Source organism: Mustela lutreola, chromosome 15 (assembly GCF_030435805.1).
Source record: "Mustela lutreola isolate mMusLut2 chromosome 15, mMusLut2.pri, whole genome shotgun sequence".
Taxonomy (NCBI): domain Eukaryota; kingdom Metazoa; phylum Chordata; class Mammalia; order Carnivora; family Mustelidae; genus Mustela; species Mustela lutreola.
In genome coordinates, this window is record NC_081304.1 from 27,531,584 (window position 1) to 27,555,284 (window position 23,701).

The window sequence follows — 23,701 nt, forward strand, 5'->3', positions numbered from 1 at the left end:
AAATGTTTTTATGATGACAAAGAGATTAACTTTAGTTTAACCTTACTAATTATATTCATGGGTTAAGAAGCTGGAGACAAACTATTACAGTTGGACTTCAAAAGTTTAGCTGCTATGACTTACTGATAGTATAAAATGGAAATAATTTGAGTTTTAGGTTGGACTTTGGTTTTTGTTGTTGTTGTTGTTTTGTTTTTTGGTGGTTCTCGATTCTGTAATTTAGGATAGTGGTTCTCAAAATTGGCTGGGTATCAGAATCACCGTAGTAGTTTATTAAAATGTTTTGCTAGGGCCACACTCCTGGTGATTCTTATCCATTGGGTCTGGAGTAAAACTCAGGCATATATATTTTTTAATAAGTGATTTCTATCAAGAGTGCTATTGGAAACCAAAGATGGATAATTAAGGCAGGGGGGGGGGCATGGGGATAAAAAAATAGGACATAAATCCAGTGATTTTTTTCACTATGAATTTTTGTGTGTATTGGACCCCCAAGGAATGTTTGTTGGAAAGAAAAAAGAAAAAAGTCTTAATTTGACAAAATAAACCTGAAAAGGCTGTTCTCAGCAGCCTCAAATCCCTCTGTATTTTCTAGTCATTGTCTAATTCTGAAGCTCAAAGTACGTCACCTAGAATCCCTTTTCCAACCCAAACTACTCTTACAAACAAAATTTACTTCTATTCCTTAATGTATTTATGAGGCAAAGACGTTGCACTATTGAAAGTTAATAAACTGGGTTAATAAGATGGCAGAGTAAAGTGGTACTTCTCTTGTGCTCTTAGGAATAATGAACAACATTGTCAATGAAACTTGGAAAGGTCAGAAGAGTTGCCTATGGCTATAGATCCCAAGCAGCCTCACACAGCTCTCCGATATAACTGACTTCTTCTCTGAGCCAACATGAACGATCCTTTCTTTGGAACATTGGAATCAGGTAGTGTAAGCTGGCCATGGAAACTTTTCATGAGGAAACATGCAGACGTGCCATATTTGTGGGAAGCCGTCTTTCAATGAGGCAAGGCAAAGAATGAGAAATGGCTTTCTATTTGCTAGGGAGAAAGAGACTAGAAGAGAGAACACATATAAAATATCACCCTGGGCCACGAGAAACTTCAGGAGAACTAGGGAAAATTCCTCAGAGCTGGAAATCTTGTTGTTGCCCCTAGTGTGAGATTCCTGAAGATAACTTGTCCAAGGAGAACTTACCTTACTCGTAGATTTAAAAAGTATGGTTAAGGAAAGATATCAGCCTGGGATCTATAAGAATAGTATGTGGTTAGTGTTCAGTAGGTGAAAATGAAAAGCATTTCATCAAGAGATCAGTGACATTAACTGATGAAACACACATATGGTTGTTATATGCGGAGAATACTTCCTCTAAGAGACTATTCATAAAACTGAGCAGCTGTCTTCAAAGGAAAGAAATAGGGTGGGTAGAAGAAATTAGGACAGAGATTTCATCATATACCCTTAAGCACCATTTAAATTTTGCTTCATGAATATGTATAACCTATTCAAAATTGATTTTTAAAATAAGTCACTTGACTTCTACCTACACATTAGTTTTTTTGACTTACTATATACTTTTTTTTCCCCAAGTTCTGGACATTTAAAAAGTCATGTTTGGTGAGGTAAAATACACATACATTATAAAATCCACTTTTTAGGTATACAGTTCAATAATTTTTGACAAATAGAGATGTGTCACTATCATCACTAGCAAGATGAAAAGATGATTTCTAACACCTATATTTATATTTATGTTATATATATTTATAACACCTATATGATTTCTAGCACTGGATTTCTAACTTCTTTTAAGAAAAAAATTCCTAGGTACATTCAGAAGATAGTGAGAAGAGAACAATTATGAATCATTAAACATTCAATCACTGTGAACACCCACATTACTTTCATTTTTGTGCGTACAAAGATGATTAGTGTGTTTTGAACTTTCTGGGTCATTCTTTACATTAGCCTGGTATGAAGGCAAGTAGGACATTAGAAGAGGAATAAAATGTATTAATTATGCCTAGAAAGTCCCAAATGCTAGGTTTTCGTGTACTAACACTTCTATAAATATTAACCTTATCCCAAAAATATAATGTCAGATAATGATGGAAACCTGGTCATGGAGGGCGAAATGACTGTTAATTGCATTTTGAGTCATTTAGCTAAATTTTCAGCAATATTACACATCTTTTCCAAGTTGTCTTTGTTTATCCCTATTAGCCTAAGCATACATAATTCTGCCTCACTGGGTGTTAGTCACTTCCCCCACCCCAACATGCTTCTCTTTTAGTCTCACTTGTTCTTTCCCTTCCACACATGCTGTGCTTCCACCCCCCTGGATGTAACCAGGAATGTGAACTATTTTTAAGACCCAGGATACGGATCATGGAATCTCTGTGCTCCCAACTCAGATGCTAACTATGGATTTATTAAGGGTAATATTGGAATCCTGTGAGCAGTCTGCCTTTCTCCCTGGATTCTCTGCTTTCCCTCAGCTCAGGTGACTACCGTCCTAAGGAATGATGAGTTAAATTTTGTCTTGGTAAAAATTCCCTTGCAATTTGTGGACAATTTGTAAAATACAGAATTATTCCCTCCTTTTCGTGTCTGCACCAGGAGAATGCACTTTTCCCTCCTTCTCTTAAGAATTTTAAAGTAAAAAAGAAAGTGGCTAAGAGGGAACCCCGACACTTCTAATATCTCCTGGGAAATGTTCGGTGGCATCCCTAATGTTTGATAGATTTGAGTCTTTTGGTTTCTCCTAAGTAGTTCTTCTCCATATTCCACTGGGCCATCTGGGTTTCTTTCTGTGTTGACCTTGCTAATTATATTTTGGCTTCTGCCTTCTAGTTGAAGGAATTTATTAAACATTCAACAATGGCATTTTGTTAGGCAATTAGGAGGAGTGGGGAAAGGAGAGGTTGATTTTTATTTTTCCTCTCCTTTCACATAAGATGCCTATGTAAATCCTCCCTCAGGCAGAACCTAATGAATTCAAGCCATTGGACCATTACTTTCATTTCCTTTTCAGTTTTGTGGGTAATATCCTAGCACATGCTGATTTTAAATTAAATAACCTCGTTATCTTTGGAGTGTTTTCATAATCCCCAAACTATATAGGCAGGCTTTGAATACCCTTGAAGGTAGGCTTTGACATATCTTCAAACATCAAAATGATGGTCAATGATTTAAGTACTTCCACAGCACATTAAAAATCATGAAAATGAGCAAATTTGGATGAGTCTTATTGCATTCCAGAATGTTAAAATTTCAAAGTGCTTTTGGAGGTCATGTAGTACAATTTTTTTTTCACTGTATAGACTGAATCAGTTGGACCCAGCAATATGCAACAAACAAAACTAGAGAACAGAGCCAATAATCAATCTAAGTCTCCGTGTTTCCAGTCTGTTTCTTCCCACTACAGCATATTCCTGAAGCTACCTAATACTGATGAAAAGGAGATATTTAGAATATGTTGAAAATACCTTTTTTTTTTTTTTAAGTACATCATATAGCTCTTTATGGTTTTTACTCAAAATGTTGCTGAGAGTTGGGGAAGGTAAGTTGTGCTTTTGATTTCTGCTGAAATAGCAAACAGACATAACCAAGCTCTTGATACTCACTCCAGAATTTTCCTATGTACATTTAGGTATGTTCTTTCATTTATTTATAAATCATGTTCTCTTCTACAGTCCCAGTCATTCTACTTCGATAATGGAAAGCAGCCTCTCCTAGTGCTGGGTTGGGCTGTTTTTCTGTTGTTTTTCTGCAAGAAGATCTTCATGACACATTATTTAAGATAACTTGTACTACACATAATGTAAATGGAAATTGTTTTTTTCAGAGCACTAATACTCTTGAGGAAGTCAAGAGGTTGTTGGTAAAATATAAAGCAGGGAGTGTTATACTCTGAATTGCACTGCTTATTCAAATACAATATTCTGGGAAGGGAGGGAGGACCAGGATTTTCACAGCTCTTTACTAATAAATAATAGGTGATAATGGTGATGCTCTGACTACTGAAATATTAAGTGAACAAGGTTGAGTTCAGTATTATTTCAATTCTTAAATATCTCTCTGCTCTTCAGACAAGTGTGAAAAAACAATCAGTAAAATAACACAGAAAATAAAATCAGTCCTTAGAACAAAAGCTTATGAAACAAAATGACTAGAAATGCTATTAAAAATGTTAATTCTATAATCGAAGTTTTGCTTTCACTGATCAGTTGCAATATACCTAATGAAACAACACAATTCTACTTAAATGTAGGTATTAATATCTTCAGGGGAAAAGAAGAAAGAGAATTAAATTATTTGTTGTCTATTATATGTGAGGCATTCTATAAGGCGATTAATGTATGCAACCTTATTTCAGCTCCATAGCAAACTACATAAGAAAAAAACAATTTGAGAGAAGTCATTCAACCTACCCAAAGTCACATAGAAAAGCAAAAACAAGGATAGAAATAGAATTAGATCCCAAATCTAATCGACTTTAATGTCTTAATTGTTGAGATAGATATAGACATATAGATAGATCTATATCTGTATCTCCAAAGTTGGGGATATTTTATATATATATAATTTCAATATTTTATATATTAATATTAACATTAATATAAATATTATATATACATACATGCATCTTTTTGGGCTGAAAATAATTGCTAAAGGAATTCTTAGCTAGAACTTTGTGTAGCCTAGATTATAGAGAGATTGCATTAATTATAACCAGTGTATTCCTCCTGCTTTTTCCTTCTGCTCCTCCTCATTATCTTTATTCCTTTGAGTCACAGGCAACAAAGTACTATATTTTCAAAGCAGATTTTTTTCATGTTTTCCTCAGAGATATTTTATTTTTATCCCTCAGAGATATTTTATTTATGTTGATATTCTGCCATCAATTTTTACAAGTGTTCTATTTTTAATTTTCTTTCTGAAGCGTTAATGCTTTATAAATGATCCCATGTCGATTTTATTGTAACTCAGTTTAAAGTCAAGGTATCAAAATTCTTGTTTGTGTTGATTTCAATTTACAGTATTAATCAATGAAATAAATTATTAAAAATAAACAAATTGAACTTTGGATATCCCAGAACTTTTCAAGGTACTGAAGAGATGTAGGTAAATAAACATATTCTGTGTCTCCTAGGACCTTATATTCCATTTAACAGTAATGATACCTTATATCAACACAGAACTCTATGGCTAATGAAATACTTTAACGTCTAAGATATACTCAAGTCGTTGGGATATATATTACTTAAGTTATTGGGATATATTATATGAGGAAGGAATTTGAAAATAAGATTTAATTAGCTATAATCAGTTTTACATTTAACAAAAAGCCTATTGATGAGGTTATTTTCTATAATATAGAGTAGAAAATAAAATTTTCTCCAAACCATAAGGATTATGCCTCTATAAGTTTTTATGAATTTGGCTGAAGAAATTGGGTTATAATTTATGGGCTATTGTAGGACGATGGAAGAGAGGGATAAAATAAATTTCAGGAATAATGAGATTTGGGGAGGAACTGGAATTGAAAATAGTGGTTTGCTATTTTGGCCACAAATAAGAATTATCTTGGAGCTTTCTAAAACATCACTGGCCAAGATTCATCCATAGATGTTTTGAGTTTATTGTTGTAGGGTGAGCCCCACATACTGGCATGTTTCCGATGGGTAACTAAGGTTGAATACCACTCCCTTAGTGTTAGCGCTCAGATTTTAGTGTGCATCAGAACTTCTGGAGGATTTATTAAATCCAGGGTTTCTGGCTCATTACATTTGGGTTGGGACCTTACAGACTAAATGTTTGTGTCCCCCCGAAATCTATATGTTGAAGCCATAACCCCCAACAGAACTATACTTGGTGGAAGGTCCTCATCCAGCAGGGCTGTTGCCCTTATAATAAAGGGAAGAGGCCCCAGAGCTTTCTTTTTCCATCATGTGAAGACACAGCAAGAAAGTAACTGTCTGTGAGCCAGGAAGAGAGTGCTTTCCAGAACCAAATTGGTGGGCACCTTGATCTTGGACTCTCTAGCCTCCAAACTTGTGGGCAAATAAATTTCTTTTGTTTAAGCTACCCTGTCTATGGTATTTTGTTATAGCAGTCCTAGAGGACTAAAACAGGGTCCAAGAAATGACATTTCTAAGAAATTCCAGAGTGTTGTAGATGCTATTGGCTCAGGGACCACATTTAAAGAATGACTAGTTAAATAAAAGCTATCTTAGTTGCCAGAAGTCTTTATTGGTTATGTTCATGCAAAAATAACAGTGTCTACAATAATGTTTCACACTACTGCTTTAGTATTCACTCCTCATGGAGAATACATTCTCATGGTTAGTAACCACATCCTCATGGTATTAGGAGTGCATTTCCTTGGTTTCCTCTATAGCTTAATCAAATTGTCTTGCTAATAGGCATTTTGTTTTATCCTAAGGAGTTATAACAGACTCTATCATACCTAGAAAACCCACAGAGAAGACTGTTCATTCACAGTACCTTGTCTACATGTAACTTTGCCCTTTTTATTTTATTTCTAAATAGTCTATGATTTGTTTATTCATTCTAGAGAGAACCAAAGCTGTAGGATTAGTATATTGTGGACTTTTGGAGTCTACTTTTTTAGTTTGTTTTAAATAAAATTATCATATGGTTTCACTTACTTGTGGAACATAAGGAATAACATGGAGGACATTTGGAGAAGGAAAGGAAAAGTGAATTGGGGGAAATCGGAGAGGGAGATGAAGCATGAAAGACTGTGGACTCTGAGAAAGAAACTGAGGATTTTAGAGGGCAAGGGGGTGAGGTTGGGTGAGCCTGGTGGTGAGTATTAAGGAGGGCATGTATTGCATGGAGCACTAGGTGTTACATGTAAACAATGAATCTTGGAACACAACACAAAAACTAATAATGTTTTATATGGTGACTAACATAACACAATTAAAAAATTAAAAAAAATATGTATATATATACTATTGGATTAAACTATTCACCTAGGGTAGGCATTGCTGATTTATGGAAGATATTTCGCTATAATTCTCAATAACAAAATTAGTAATTTCATACAAAGAATAAACATCAGGATCTTTTCCAATCATAGGACACTGCAAGAAGATTAGTTAAAAGAACTAGTTGTCTTCCTCTGACAGTAGTCACTGTCAGAAAATGACAAACTTGAATACATAAAATAGCAACCCTAACCTCCAAAAATGCTTTATTTTTCTCAAAAACAAATTATTCATAGAGGTTATTCATAAAGTTTAGTTAGAGAAGAACAGAAATGGAAAGAAAAGGAATCCTATCCTAAAAAGATAAGAACCTGAGAATGTCTACATATGTAAAGTGAATGAAGACTTTAATTAATCATTTTGGTGCTTTATCCCACAAGCATTGCTATTAATAAAAAATGTAGGTTCTTCTGAGAACTAAGTTAACCGATTCTGTGGCTTTATGAGTCTGATAAATGATTGGTTGTGTATTTCACTGTCCTCCCTGAATTTAATTCACAATAGCAGGTAAAATTCTCCTTTGTAAAAGTGGCCAGCTAGGGAAATCACTCTGGAAGGGGAAGGAACTGAAAACTTGGAGAAGCAAAGAAAAATGAATCTGGGGATGACATTGGAGGCTTTGAAAAATGGATAAATTCTTAGTTCAAGAACACTGAAAATACTATTCAAGGACTCTGAATAATGAGACCACTTGGGTTTGTACATGGAGGTTACTGGCTGCCAAAGCATTGTCTCCACCTACCAGAAATAGCATCATCTGCTCAAGAAATAAAAACTGGAGTGTCCTGATTTTATAGACTGTTTGTGCAAGAGGAGACTATCTGCTTTTATGCACGTGGTGAAATAAGCATGTGCAGTATTTTCTCTTTCCTAACAAAAACAAGTTTTTGTTTTGTTTGTATCAGAGATTCATCTGGAAAAACTCAAGCAATTCTGTAGGAAAATCAGAAAGCCAATGTGTGGAATCACTCAATCTCTAGGATTTGTGGACTATAAAGAGTAGACTGAATGAAATACTAAATACGCTTCTTAGCTTCCAGTGAATTGTGGATAGTGGGAAGTACATGTATTTGAGATTTAAAGTCAAGAAAAGGTGATCAGAACTTTCTTTACTGGTTTCCAAGCTTCTTCTTGATTTGGTATGAGTAATAATACCACGGCTGATTATGAAGCTCAAATTTTAAAAAATTGTCCAGTGAAGCTATTTTTGTCACCCAGAAGGTTTAGTATCTACTCAGGTTAGAAGGTTTAAATATTGCCAAGTAATTTTTCTTTGTCAATAAAGAACTTTTGAATAGGCTCAGAGAAGAGACCATTATTTTTTAAAGGAACATCTTTCTATTTCTCCTAAACTATGGATCTGGAAGTCTTTTGGATACATCTTTTAAAATGTTTCCTTTTCAAAAAAAATTGCTAATCTAAGATTCTCAAGTCAGCTCACTACTGAGGAAGAGGCAGAATTTAAGCAGATAGATCAGTATTGACTATCATTAATACTGCACGGAGAAATCTGTTAGGAACAAAATGAGATTGTTTCCACCTTGTACTGGTCTCTCTGCTGAGTTTCATTCAGACCTTGACTCCGGATAGCAAACAATGATTAAATAAGTAATGCAACCTAAAAATGAGCTCTCGGGCAATGGTTCTCACACAGAATACAAATCTTACTAAAATTATAAGGGCCAGAATAGCTATTGATGAGAAGATTGAATATTGAGGTAGTTTAAGGCACTGGTATTTAAAAGTTTTGTTTCTTAACCTCTTTCCTCTTCTTTGAAAAATTATTCTAGTGAAATGAAATCACATTTTGTAGATCAAGATTCAAGACCTACTGATATGCTGACAGATAACTGTCGTCCTCCAAGCTGATGATAGTTTTATTGCCTTAAATTATAAAAAAAAAGCCATAGCAGATAACTTGCCATCCTATGTAATACAATTTAGAAACCAACACTTCTAAAACAGAAATCCTTATTTGGGATAGCTGCATTCTCATATATATATATATAATTCATAAATATAAATATATTCTCATATATAATTCATAAATATATTTAAATATAAATATAAATGTATATTTATATATCTTTAATATATTTTAAATATAAATATATAAATATTTTTATACTTATGTATAATATAAATATATTTATAATATATAAATATATAGCTTATTATTTATTTATATAATATATAAATATATAAGTATATATTTATATATAAATATGTATTTTATATATTTTAATATATTTTGTATGTTTTTAAAATATATTTTGTATATATTTTTAATATATTTTTTGGCTTATCTCAAAAAATTTTATAAAGCCTATCAACTAACTGAGTTACATGAAACATACATTTCCCAGAAAAATATTTCCAGGAGTCCATATTGCAAAACAATTACATGTTCCCTATATGTGGTATTGAGATACTTTTCTAGTATGAAACAACTAGAGTCGTGACATTTTGGCACAGCTACCCTGATGTGATTTTTCAAATACATTTTTTTACAAGGACTAAAAGCAAGCCATTCCATTTGGGGCATTGTAAAAGGGGAAAAAAAAGACTTACTATTTTATCAAGAGCCAAAGACTGAGGTTAGCCCCTAGGAAAACAGTTTGGACAAGATTAACAAAGTCTTTTCCTCTATTGACCATACCTTTTGTTGCAGAAACACACCCACTAAGAATTAGAAAATTATTTAATTTTCATCATAATGCAGGCTCTGAGGGGAAATTATAGGTTCTCTTGGGACTCAAGGGAATGTTTATTGATGAAGTAATCTTTACGCTGAGTTCACAAGAATGAGGATTTACTTGGATCAAGGATCACAGTGTGTTCCAAATATGGAACAGATTGTGTGAGGACCTTGTGGCAGGAAACGTAACAACTTCAGGAAACATAACAGATCGTTCAATAGATTGAAAGAAAACACTGAGCCAGGAAAGGAGCCCGAATGATAGATAAGTCTCAGGAGGAAAGTAGGTCTAGATGATGGAGGGTTGTGAATCTACATTGAGGAGTTTGGTCTCTGCTCTAAAAGTTGTCTAGTTAGTTCTGTTTAAGATGGATGTTAAAACTTTATGAACCTGAAAGAATTCTCAACCAAATTTAGTCTTGTCTCATGTCTTGATTATTTTAATTTCAAAATGATTCAGTCCACATTAGCTCAAGGGGATGAAGAATTTGCCTTCATAAATTACCCTGTTGTTCACTTTGAGGGGTAAGCTCTTCGAGAGATAACCACATTTTCTCCAAGTCATGTAAATTTTCCAAAGTGTTGGCAGCACTCTGTACCTTGTGGAGTACACTTAGTACCTTTTGTTTGATGTTGCTGATGAGACCTAAAAAAAAGAATCCCTTAAAATATCTGCTATTAAAATGTAGCAAAACGGATACATCGGTGTTTCTCTTTTCTTATGGACCATAGACATATATTGAAGTGATAATTTATATGAAGAAGCATCTGCTGTCGTTCACATAAGTATGGTTTCTACGAACCACAAATTCCTTTCACCAGCATTTAAAAAGCTTAAATTGAAAAATAAATAAAAGTGATGGGTAACCATTGTTCACTTTCAGTAGGATAATTAGAGGGTTGGATTTGTGATTTCAGTGAAGGAACAGGTAGAGTGTGTTAACGAATTTGGAAAAGCTAACTGGAAGGCTTTTTAAATCATCTGGGTCATAGACTAAGGGAGCTTGGATTGGGTTTTGGTAAAGGAATAAAAGAAGTGGACATATTTGAGCAGTAACTACAGATGGTTAGGATATATGGGAAAGGAAGAAATCTTGGAGGATTATGAGGTTTGTTTCAAGAGCTATTAAATGAATGGCTATATTATGTTCTACTGGAACTAATATTGCTCGAAAAGCCGAATCTGTGGTGAGGTTGAGGGCTGAGGGAAGAGATTATGAATGTAGTTTTATAGCTGAGTTCGAAATCCCTATGAAATCTCCCAGTGAAGCTGTCAAGTAGGTAGTTGGAGGTCTTAAGCTATAAGAGATTTAAGACTAGACCTACTGCCACATGTTCTGTCATGGGGTGAGGCTACAGTGAGATCTATCAAGGGTCCGTGTTACAATAGGCAGGTAGAGTAAGAACTATCACAAGGGGAGTTTAAGCAACTCGCTCATCAGGGCACCAAGGCCAAGTAGATAAAAAGGGAGTTAGCCACAGGCCTGCAATCTATTTTCTCCCTTTTCTGAGGAATACCTCTGGAAAGAAAGAAATGTAACCTGATCTAATCTTTATAGATATGCTAATGACAGAGCTCTTGGCAAACACCTTAATAGTACTTACTAACTGGAGTGTGCTTTTCCATGGAATGCTTTGAGGGCATTTACCTGGTCTTTCCAGGATAGCTTAAGATAAACATAGAAAATGTCACATAAACTATGTCACTACTGGAACATAAAATGGAGTTTGGTTCTTTTTTGAATAATACATGTATGGACATCACTTAGATTTCTCATAGATTATATATAGGACTATACATGACCCATATGTCTTAATGTGACCCGAAAGCGTGTCAGAACTTGCAGTGACATTCTGAATTTCTCCATTTTTCTTGTGCCCTGTGAATACTTGTGTCCTTTTACCTAGGACCTAAGACTAACCTTAAAAACAAAAACAAGAACAAAATACCAACAATTGAAAATTAGGTCAAGGATGAGCTAGGAAAAGGAATCTGAAAAGTAGTTCTCAGAGAAATGTGAGAAAACAGCCGGAAAATGTGGTGTCACAAGAGCCAGGAAAGAAAGCTGGTATTTTCAGCCCTGAGCCTTATCCCATTGCTGAGCCTCTCTCCAGTACTTGGCAAAGGATGAGCCTGGGCTACAGTCCGTTAGGGACAAAGAATAGAGTGGGTTAGGGCTAAAAAACATAGAGAGGAGTCTCAGAGAAATGGGTAGCAGTTAGGGAGAAGGTTTTGTCAGGGAGGGGATGAGGGAAGACATAATAGTCAGGTACCACCCAAGTCAAATTATGTATAAGCACAAGATATGAGTACGATACCAGCTGAATTCAGAAAAGCTCTTCAGCCGTTTTAAGCAGAATGTTTGTTCAGTTTCTAACAATTCTCGGATAACCTGAGTGATTTGCCACTCACATCCACTAATTCATGAACATTACGATGGTCATACTTAGGTACTGTCCAAGAATAATTTCAGAATACTAATGGAATTTATTTTGCTTTCTCTTTGAAAATCTAGCCAACAAATTAATCTGCTTTGTGTAAGCTTCCTAATTGTAGTAATTTTGTTTGACTGAATCTGTATCGGGCGCTGGAGTGGAATGGGGAGAGGAAATTGTGGGTCCATAAAAAGATCCCTTAAATCTAACTGTCAACTGTATAGTCAATCCTCAATTAAATTTTTTCTCAGTTGTTTCAGTAAAACACAATGCTATGAATAAACTTTGAAATAATGGTTTTAGGATAAATAACTAAGATCACAGAGCCCAAACAAAAATAGATAGTACATTTTTCTGGTTTAAAAAATTAACACTGGCTCATGGAAACTCTAAAATGACAGAAATGAACACCCATCATAATGGTGAGGGTCAGGGATATGTGCAAGGCACATTATCTGGTAATTAAGAAAAAAGAGCCTTTTTGATGTAACTATGTCAATTCTTTGCTAAAATATCCTTTGCATAAAAATGATTATATCAAAACTGCTAAATCAAAATGGCTATCATCATACAAATCTATGGCAAACCCCTACAGCATGCAAAAGTAAGTGTTAAAGCTTTAAGTTTCTCTGGCACACTAGTCCTTTTGGAATACTTTGAGAAATCAGGGTTTGTGTTCCAACTATTTTGAGAATGTTGCACACTGCAACCCTCTTGTAAATTTACAATGCGTGTTTATATTTTAAAGGTTATGAAAAATATTTTTGAAGCCTGCTTCTATTAATTTACTCCAGAATGTCCAAAAGTAATTTGATCACAGGACTCTCAGTGTATGTGTTTATAAAATGTTACTGGTATTTGCTCATATTTATTTAGCATTTATTTTGTCGAAAGCATAATGCTAAGCACTTTATGTGCATATTTCAAATAAACCTTAACCAGCCTAGGCGGTAGTGACTATTATTCCTGCCCCTTTACACAGAGAGAAAGTGAGACATAACACAATTAACCCATTGCCAAGGTAATCTAGCTAACACCTTAATTTCGCCAACAAGCATCTGGGACTGAATTCCAGCTTAGGTCTGACTGAATCCATGGTCTGATCTCTTAAGCATTACCCTGTACTAATCTCTAATATTCCATGGAAGTTTTGTTAATTTTGCTCTAACTTTTGGAGCTCCAGCAGTTAATTTCTTTTTTCTTTCTAATTTTATTTTTTCAGTGTTCCAAGATTCGTTGTTTATGCACCACACCCAGGGCTCCATGCATTCAGCAGTTAATTTCTTAAAAAAATAAATAAATAAAGACTCTTCCCTTCATATCTCTCATTATTCATCTCTATTGAGGTGGAATTGCTGCAGTTTTGTTTGGGTCTATTTCTCAAAGCACACAGCTGCCTCTGTAATTGGCCCTATCGTCAATCTAAACTCCAGATCCTTGTTAGAATGTAAGATTTCAAATTCCCCACTGCCACTGCCCAACTCTTATTCAAACTTCAGTGACAAGTAGTTCAGCTGTACTGTGTAAAAAAAAAAATGAAATCCATTCATTCTTTCCAATATTCTAAAAAATGTTACACCTGATAGAACCACATGATCACGGAGAGTTTTCTCTTTGAATCAATTGCTCTGAATTATGTTTTAGTGTTAAGTGTATTCTTAGTGAGGAATGCTGTTAGAAGCAAAATTTACTACTATATTTGTAGTGGAATTAGCTGACTTCTCTTGTTTCAAGCAATGATTTATAGTCATTAATATATATAGTACTTTAGAAGACATTTGGGGGAAAGAAGAGATCTTTCATCAGGATTAGGGTTTGCCCATGAGCAGCCATACTTGGTGGAATCATGGTGGGGGTACAGAAGGCGACAGACACCAGACTTTAGGAGGGAGGCAGCGAGGAAGAAGCCAGTCAAACATCAGTGTTTCAGAAGTTCAGTGTGACACCTGTTGAGGGAATCTGCTGCGATCTGGCTCTCTGTCCTTGATAGCAGGGAACTGACTGGAACACCATTAGCACAGTGGAAATTCGCAAAGTGAATGTAGCTCACCTTTGTGTGGCCTGTGATAGAGCCCGGACTTAGCTTGGGTCAACTCTGAGCAACTGCCGGAACAACTTTCTAAATAAAAAGATGGAGGATAAGAAATAGTTGGAGGGTGGAGACAGTCTCTGCAGGGGATGAAATCAGAGCAGAAGACCTGGAATTACCAAGATCCATTAACATAAATGTGATGGAATTAAATGGCTGAGTTGGTGAACGTTGAGATCTCCCAGGCACATAAGAATGTATTTACATGTGTTCACTTCACACTGTTTTCTCTTAAAGCAAATTCTTGGGGGAAACTAGGTTTTAACTCCAAAAGAAGCTCTACTTCTCTAAAAATGTTCAGATAGTAGGGGTGTATGTGTGTGTGTGTGTGTGTGTGTGTGTGTTTGTGTTTGTACTGATCCCATATTGGTAAAACCAACTCTTTAGTGTATATATAGTGCTATGAATTATAACACATGTCTAGATTTATGTATTCACCTCTATAGTCAGGATACTATTGGAATTGTTTCATCAACTCAAACCACTCCTCCATGTAACTGTTTCATGTCCAGAGCTTTCTTCTACCTCCAGCCCCTTAATAACTACTGGTCTACTCTCTGATGGCATAATTTTGCTTTTGCAAAATGTCATATAAATACAATCATACCATATGGGGTCTTCTGAGACTTGCTTCTTCTTCTCAACTCATGACTTTGAAATTCACCCAGGTTATTGCATTTTTATCACTGAGTAGGATTTCATTGCATTGGCTATATCACTGTTTATACATTCACCCACTGAAGGACATTTGGATAGCCCTTAGTTTTTGACAATTATCAAATAGAGATGCTATAAATATTTGTGCGCAAATTCCTGTGTGAGCACCAGTTTTCATTTTTCTAGGATAAATAGCTAGGAATGGTATTGCTAGGTCATGTGGTGGTTATATGTGTACATTCATAAGCTGACAAAACTGTCTTTGATATTGTAATTTATAATAAGAAACATGTATTTGGTCTCCAAACCCTTTTCTGGCAAGACAACCTAAAACTCTTAGAATTTCCTAAGTCTGAGAACTATAAAAAGTGTCTTTTGTTATGTTAATGAGGTGAGGTCTAGAAAGCACCTGAGGATGGGGACTAGTTCCCAGGGGTGCCCACCATGTGATTAGATGGTTGGAACTTCTAATTCTATTCCCTGATTTCTGGGGAGAGGATTGGGGCTGAAAGTTTAATTCAACCACTTGAAAGACAATATCTAATCAATTATGTCAATTTAATGAAGACTCCATAAAAATCCCAAAGGAAGGGTTTTTGCAGAGCTTCCAGGTTGGTGAACCCATGGAGGTGCCCAGAGAATGGGGCACCTGGAGCGAGCATGAGAGCGCCACCCCCTTTCCCTATACCTTGCCCTATGCATTTCTTCCATCTGGCTGCATCTGGGTCATATCCTTTTATGGTGAACCAGTAATCTAGTAAGTAAAGTGTTTCTCTGAATTCTGTGAGCTGCTTTAGCAAATTAATCAAACTCAAAAAGGGTGTGTTGGAATCTTAGAGCCATGCTCATTAGTCAGAAGTAGAGGTGATATTTTCAGTTTGCAATTCCCTGATGACATAGGATGTGGAGCATCTTTCCATGGCTTCTTTGTCATCTGCCTATCCTCTTTGACGAGGTGTCTGTGAGGGTTTTTGGCCCATTAAAAAAAAAATTATAAGATTTTATTTATTTATTTGCCAGGCAGAGATCACAAGTAGGCAGAGAGGCAGGTGGGGAGGGGGTGAGGGGAAGTAAGCTCCCTGCCAAGCAGAGAGCCCAACACGGGGCTCGATCCCAGGACTCTGAGATCATGACCTGAGCCGAAGGCAGGGGCTTTAACCCACTGAGCCTCCCAGGTGCCCCTGGCCCATTCTTAAATAGGATTTTTTGTTTTCTTATTGTTGAATGTTAGCAGTTCTTCGTATGTTTCCTATAATGATCCTTTATAAGACATCTTTTGTAACTATTTCTTCCAGTCTGACTTGTCTTCTAATTCTCTTGATATGTCTTTCACAGAGCAAAAGTTTTTAATTTTAATGAAGTTTATCCAGTATTTCTTTCATGGATAGAACCCTTAGTGTTGTACCTAAAAAGTCACTGTAAATCCAAGGTTATCTAGATTTTTCTCTTATGCTCTTTCTAGGAGTTTTACAGTTTTGTGTTTTACATCTAGGTCTTTGATCCACTTTAACTTAATTTCTATAAAGGGTGTAAGGTCGGTGTCTAGATTCCTTTCTTTTGCATGTGGAGGTCTAGTTTTTCTAGCACCATCTATTGAAGAGATTATCTTGACTCTATTGCTTCACGTTTGGTCCTTATGTCAAAGATCAGTTGATATATTTATGTGGGTCTATTTCTCAGCTCTCTCTTTCATTGATCTATCTGTATATTCTTTGACGAATACCACATTGTCTTTATTGCTGTAGCTTTTCAATAAACCTTGACATCAGATAGTGTCAGTCCTCCAACTTTGTTCTTCTCCTTCAATATTATGTTGGCCTATTTATTTTTAACTTAGTTTTTTTTTTCTTTCTCTTGAGTTTTGAATGTTCTTTATTACTTTTAATATGAGTCTATCACAGGATAAATGATTTCTTAAATTTTTCCCCCGGTATATATTTTTCTCTTTTCTAATCATGCTTTTGGTGTCATATCTAAAAAACTCTTTGTCTAACTCAAGGTCATGAAGACTTTTCTCTATAAGTTTGTCAGAAAGTACAAGACTATTTCTAGGAGGATGAGATCATTTAGGCTTTTTCTCTGACTGCATATCTTGTAGATACTAGATGAAAGATGGTGCCTTTTAATATAGTTAGGTTAATGTATTCTGGTTTGCCTCTTTTTGTTCTGAATATGTTTAAATCACTAAAGAAACAGATTTTAAAATAAAGCTATCCAATTCTTTTCATGCAATGGGACTGGAAACTAATTTATTATATTTTGTGTGGGCATAATTTTATATACATACTGTAAGTTGCCTTCATGCATTTATAAATATTTGAGTATTGACCATGTGAGAGGTACTCTGGAGGATATCAGTGATTAAAATCACAATAAAATCCTTTCCCTCATGGGAAAGGATGTATTTCAGTGATATATAGATAGAATATAGATATAGATTATACATTATTATGTATGATGTATATGATCATATAGATCACTATATATGAGCTAAATATATATATATTTAATACATATATATTCAATTTACACTGACTCAAAGGAGAAAGACAAATAACAATTTAAATGTTATTAGTAATTCTTTCTGTCATTTTAGTTAATGAACCTATTCCCCCAAATCTTTTTGAGATAGGAGCTGTGAATGAGGTATTTCTTCCATAAATCTCAGTTTCCAAGTGAATCTGCTGATGCAAGTATCTCCAAAGGTAACATGAGCCCAAGATTAGAAGCCATATTTTTTCCTACAATATGGTTTTTAAATGTTGGGTAGGGACTTTATTTACTGGCCAACTTTCTTAGGAATTTTTTTTTAAAGATTTTATTTATTTATTTGACAGACTGAGATCACAAGTAAGCAGAGAGGCAGGCAGAGAGAGAGGAGGAAGCAGACTTCCTGCTGAGCAGAGAGCCCGATGCAGGGCTTGATCCCAGGACTCTGGGATCATGATCTGAGCTGAAGGCAGAGGCTTTAACCCACTGAGCCACCCAGGCACCACAGGAATTTTTAACTGATATATTTTGATCATAGTAATTTTTTTACATACTAATTTAGAATCTAATCCTAATGTACTCTCTAACTCAGCAACTTTAAGTTATATGTAATGATCACTATTTTAATAAGAGTGATGGATACACATCACTAAAATATGTTATATATTGACTATTTCAATATAAACTCTATCACTTTTCATATTATCCAAATAGTTAAACAAATCCGTTTTCATTCTAGAAAGATTTGTGACTGTGGACACAAGTATTTATCACAGAATAGAATACAGATTTGAAGGCATTCAAGATAGTACAGTGTAGTGATAAAAGTGGAAAATAAATGTGGTAAGATATAGAATAACAAGTATGTAGCAGAAAATCTTTCACAATTGTGAAATGTTTTTAAAATCACTTAGTTTTCTAGTACCAAAATCAAGTTGGAAATAGTTATATGACTCAATACCTTCCAAACAGAACAATATTTTGCAGTGAGGGCAAACAAATTTAACACACATTCCTTCCAAGTGTTTAAATAAAGGGGTACTAAAAAACCATTGGAAGAAATATGCTATGAATATGCAATGTTTCACATGATGGCAACAAGGCATTGTCTTGTGAAATCTTAAACTGATTATTATTTGTAATAGAAGAAGCACATTGACAGCTAAGTTTTGGTTTGTAGAAATAGCCAAGGGCTGATATCCAAGATCTATAAAGAACTCCTCAAACTCAGCACACAGAAAACACATAATCATGTCAAAAAATGGGCAGAAGACATGAACAGACACTTCTCCAATGAAAACATACAAATGACTAACAGACAATTGAAAAAATGTTCATCATAACTGACCATCAGGGAGATTCAAATTAAAACCACACTGAGATACCACCTTACACCAGTTAGAATGGCCAAAATTAGCAAAACAGGAAACAACGTGTGTTGGAGAGGATGTGAAGAAAAGGGAACCCTCTTCCACTGTTGGTGGGAATGCAAGTTGGTGCAGCCACCTTGGAAAACAGTAGAGATTTCTCAAGAAATTAAAAATAGAGCTACCCTATGACCCTGCAATTGCACTACTGGGTATTTACCCCAAAGATACAGATATAGTGAAAAGAAGGGCCATCCGTACCCCAATGTTCACAGCAGCAATGGCCACAGTTGCCACACTGTGGAAAGAATCAAGATGCCCTTCAAAGGACGAGTGGATAAGGAAGATATGGTCTATATACACTATGGGGTATTATGCCTCCATGAGAAAGGATGAATACCCAACTTTTATGTCAACATGGATGGGACTGGAAGAGATTATGCTGAGTGAAATAAGTCAAGCAGAGTCAATTATCATATGGTTTTGCTTATTTGTGGAGCATAAGGAATATCACAGAGGACATGAGGAGATGGAGAGGAGGAGGGAGGTGGGGGAAATTGGAGAGGAGGGAGGTTGGGTAAGTCTGGTAATGGAGGGCACGTACTGCATGGAGCACTGTGTGTAGTGCATAAACAATGGATTCGGGAACACTGAAAAGAAATTAAAAAATAAAAAAGAAATAGTATGGTAGTACAGAAATTTCAAAGTGTTAAAAACAGTGTGTTTTCTTCTAAGATGTTAACTATTGCTGTGACCCCGCCCGCAAAAAGTTTACTATAAGTTGTACAGCTATCTTAGATTGTACATATGTAAACCTGAGTTTAGTATATTTATGAATGAATTAGCCCACAATCCAAATTAGTTTTGTCCATTTACTGAGGACAGAACTAAAAAGAGACGGAAGTGGGAATAAAGTATTTCCAGTAACAACTTACGTGGAAGAAGACAGAGTAGCTTGAGAAACCAAGCCTTAAGTGTAAACTCTTGGTATATTTTCCCACATTCCAGTGGTGCTTCCCCCACCAACAGTTTAGTCCATCTTAATACTATATAAGGATTGAATCAATTTTTACAAATGATAAATCTGTTGCTTCCAAAAGAGAACACTGCCAATATATCAATTTAATGAATGTTATCATTAGGAGAATGTAGTCCATCCTATTTAGACCCGGATTCATAACTGTGATTTGGACCACTTGCTAAAATGCATTGCTTAGCCCAAAATCAATATTCACAGAAATTTCACAGCCATTTGAGCATATGGGTAGAATGTTGAAAATCCGAGCTGTGCAGCAACAATGTTTCCACCTTAGGTTGAACAAGTTGCCCTCTGCTTTCTTGTTTCCTCAGTCATATTATAAACAAGTATCTTTTTTTGTGCTCTATAGAGTGTCACATTTTTGCACTTTGTGTTCATTTTTTTGGTTTGTTTAAAATGGCCCACAACATAGTGTTAAAAGTGCTGTCTAGAGCTCCTAAGGCCAACACAGTTCTAATGTGCCTTTCAGAGGAAATATACATTTTAGATGAGCTTCATTCATTATTTTAAATAATATGACTTTAAGCAGAAATACACTTTAAAAAAGGTTGTAGATTGATCAGATGATGAAACATTGTAACCAAAGGCTCACAGGAACTTAACCCAGTATTTCTCTTAGGAGCAATGGTTTAGTATTTGCTAATTCTATGTTTGTAGTAATTTTATAACTACCATGAATAATAAGAATCAATTGTATATTTCATGCAAATGTATGATTTTATCAGATAAAAATGTTCTACAATAACCATCAGTAGTGTTTCTACTGAAGCAATTATTTGATTTAATTGATTCCAGTTATGCAGAGCTTAATTTAAGTCTTTATTCAAGCATCTAAGTAATGCATCCAACTGGAACATAAATACACTTGTACCTATAAGGATGCTATTGTCAAATTAAAAAGTTATAGTTAAATAATTGAATAATTTCTGCAGAAGGAAAGCAGATACTGTCACTATTATTATTTCTTCCTTTTTCATAAAAACAAAAGTATTTGTTAAAGTTTATGTAACAGTTATTTTAAAGATGAGATACTTTTTTAGATTTAAACTCCATTTAATTCCACATTATTTGACACCTACTATGTATAGATCATTCTGTGCACTAGGTCCTATTGATTCAAAAACAAAGAGAAAGGAAAGGATAGGAAAGAAAGGAGAAAGAGAGAAAGGACATGGCCAGTGCCCTCTCAGGATTCATAACTCGTGTGTGTGTGTGTGTGTGTGTGTGTGTGTGTGTGTGTGTGTGTGATAAATACATCTAGCTAGGGTTTGTAAAAGGAAGGGAGTTATTTCCTCCATTGGATCAAAAGGATCCTACTCTGCTTGGATCAGAGAAGAATTCACACAAGACAGATACCTGAGCTAGTCTTTAAGGATTTTTGTCAGTGGGATCCAAGAGTAGAACAAAATATATGCAAAGAGAAATGAGTATGGAGTATTGAAGTCACTGTGCATAGTTATACTCAACATGGCTGGAAAAAAGAATTCTTGCAAAGTCGGCCCCAAAGCAAAGAAGAATAATTGTGTTTGCTTCAGCCTGCTTCTATGGTAATCTATTGTTAACTGCTTAGCAGTTATTACAGATATTACAGATAACTTCAGTCTATCTGTGGCAATACTTTACAGGGTAACCTGAACTAAGCAGATAAAGGAGGTGCCCTTGGTGTTGTCAGGGTCTTGGATGTAAATATTACGCTTTCAACAATGAACAAATCAGCAAGTAGTTTCCAACTAGGTGGTAGAGAGGAAAATTAAGAGTTATGGATAAAAGAATAAGAACTGGCAAAAAGAGAGGGGAGTACAAACATAGTATGCCAGACATAGGCAAAACTCATAAAATGAAAGCATTTACTTTTGTCTCCAGAACTATACTGCTTTCAGTTATATTATCTCAGTTAATACTTAACTCTGAGGTATCATGTTGCTCAAAAAAAAAAAAAAGGAAAGAAAAGAAAAGAAAAAGAAAGAAATGAGTATCAGAAAGTTGTATGACCTGCTCTGGGTCCCATAGCTAAAATAATATGATTGTTAAGATTAAAATCTAAATCTTTAAATTTCTCACATTGTATTATATGGCACTACTTTACTCTCTTACTTATAAACCTCTTCCTAAACACTGAATATGCTTAGTCTCTTCTGGTATCCTTTCAATTTTCATAGTTACGCCTTTAGCCCAAAAGAATATTACTAAGGGTTTCCCTCTTTTGGCAAGACCTAGACCAAACTTCCTCCCTCACTGGAATGTACTCTGAAGATGTAGTTTTGAATTTTTGCTCTGCCACCAGAAAACAATTCCTCTGCATATGTTTGTATGTATATTTATGTATGCATTTGCGTATACAGATATTTTTAAGTGCTTGTGTTCAGATATAATATATCTTGCTCCAAACAGGATTTAAAATTGTTAATAAAAATAACAAGCAATATAACAACTCACTAAGTGGTTTAAAATATTTGAAGAGAACTTCTCATTCAAGAGGGAAGACTGTCATATACATGTATAAATGCTTCTCCATGGAAACTCAGTTAAATAATAGTAATAGACTAATAGTGCATAGATTCTTCATGATGATTAAAGTAGGAAAATGATCAGCATTGAATGAGGAATTTCAACACATTTTTTGAAGATGAAAGCAGACAACTGAGGGTTAACCAGAGGAGTCAGGGCCATGGACACAGATGGAACTGCAAGGTCATTTGGGGGGAATGTGTTTACCTACAGTGATTCTAGAAAGAGAGACTAACACAATGAACAGGAGAAAGGAACTTATGAAGGAAACAATGCAAGCAGGAAATTAATCTTAACACTGAAGGGGACTATCAAAGTCCAATCAGGAGGAATGGAAATTACCCAATTGTGACATTTTAGAAGATGAAAGATTAAATAAAAGATATGAGAAGAGAGGGGAAGAGGGAGGAAGAGAAAAAGGGAGGGAGGAGGGTAAGGTGGGAGAGAGAAAGAAAGAGAATGAGATTTAATACGGAAACATGAGATGGGTTAGAAAGTATGCCCAAGTTATTGGAAGAACGAGATAATTTGGCAAAGGCAGACAGGGCAAGGGGGAAAAAAGGTGGTTAGAAATGTCTAAATAAAAATTAAAAGCTCTATAAGAGAGAAAATTTCATCACAGCTTACTATTTGACTTTGTAGCAAAATATAAATAGAAATTCATTATAAAAATAAAATATTTTTATTGATATTCAACTTGTAGAATTAACTTGGACACAAAAACACAGAAAATTTAATTTCAGAAATTCGTTATAAAAATAAAATATTTTTATTGATATTCAACTTGTAGAATTAACTTGAAAACAAAAACACAGAAAATTAATTTAAGTATAAAAATACTAATAATAAAAATTGGGAGAAAAAATAGAGAAATAAAGATCCAAGAAGTTTAGACAGACTAATATGCATATCTTGTACAGTGGGGAGGCAAGAAGCATGCAGGATAATTAGCATTTTCTATAAAAACTGAAGAAATAGAGACACTTAAGTAGCCTAAATATATCAATCACCTTCCTTTTAGAGCTGGGATGAACCTCATGGGAATGATCAGGGAATTAACCTGGTGGGAATGAACAAGGACTTTAGATACTGAGGCATAGAAAAGACATTATTCCTTTCAATTGAATATTGCCATTAGAGTCTCAATATTTATTCCATTCCTCTTATTTGGGGTGGTCTTAAGCAGAATGTGATCTTAAGACTTGACCCTATCCCCAGGCAAGGACTCTGATTATTCTAAGCCAATTAATTCAATTCTTTTAATTTCTTTCCCCTTGATAGTTTGCTTTAGGAACCCAGGTTTAAGTTAATCAGTACAAACCAGTCTCCTGGTGAAAGTTCCTGGAACAGGGATAGATATGTAAATTGGTCCAATTAAACTGAAAGAG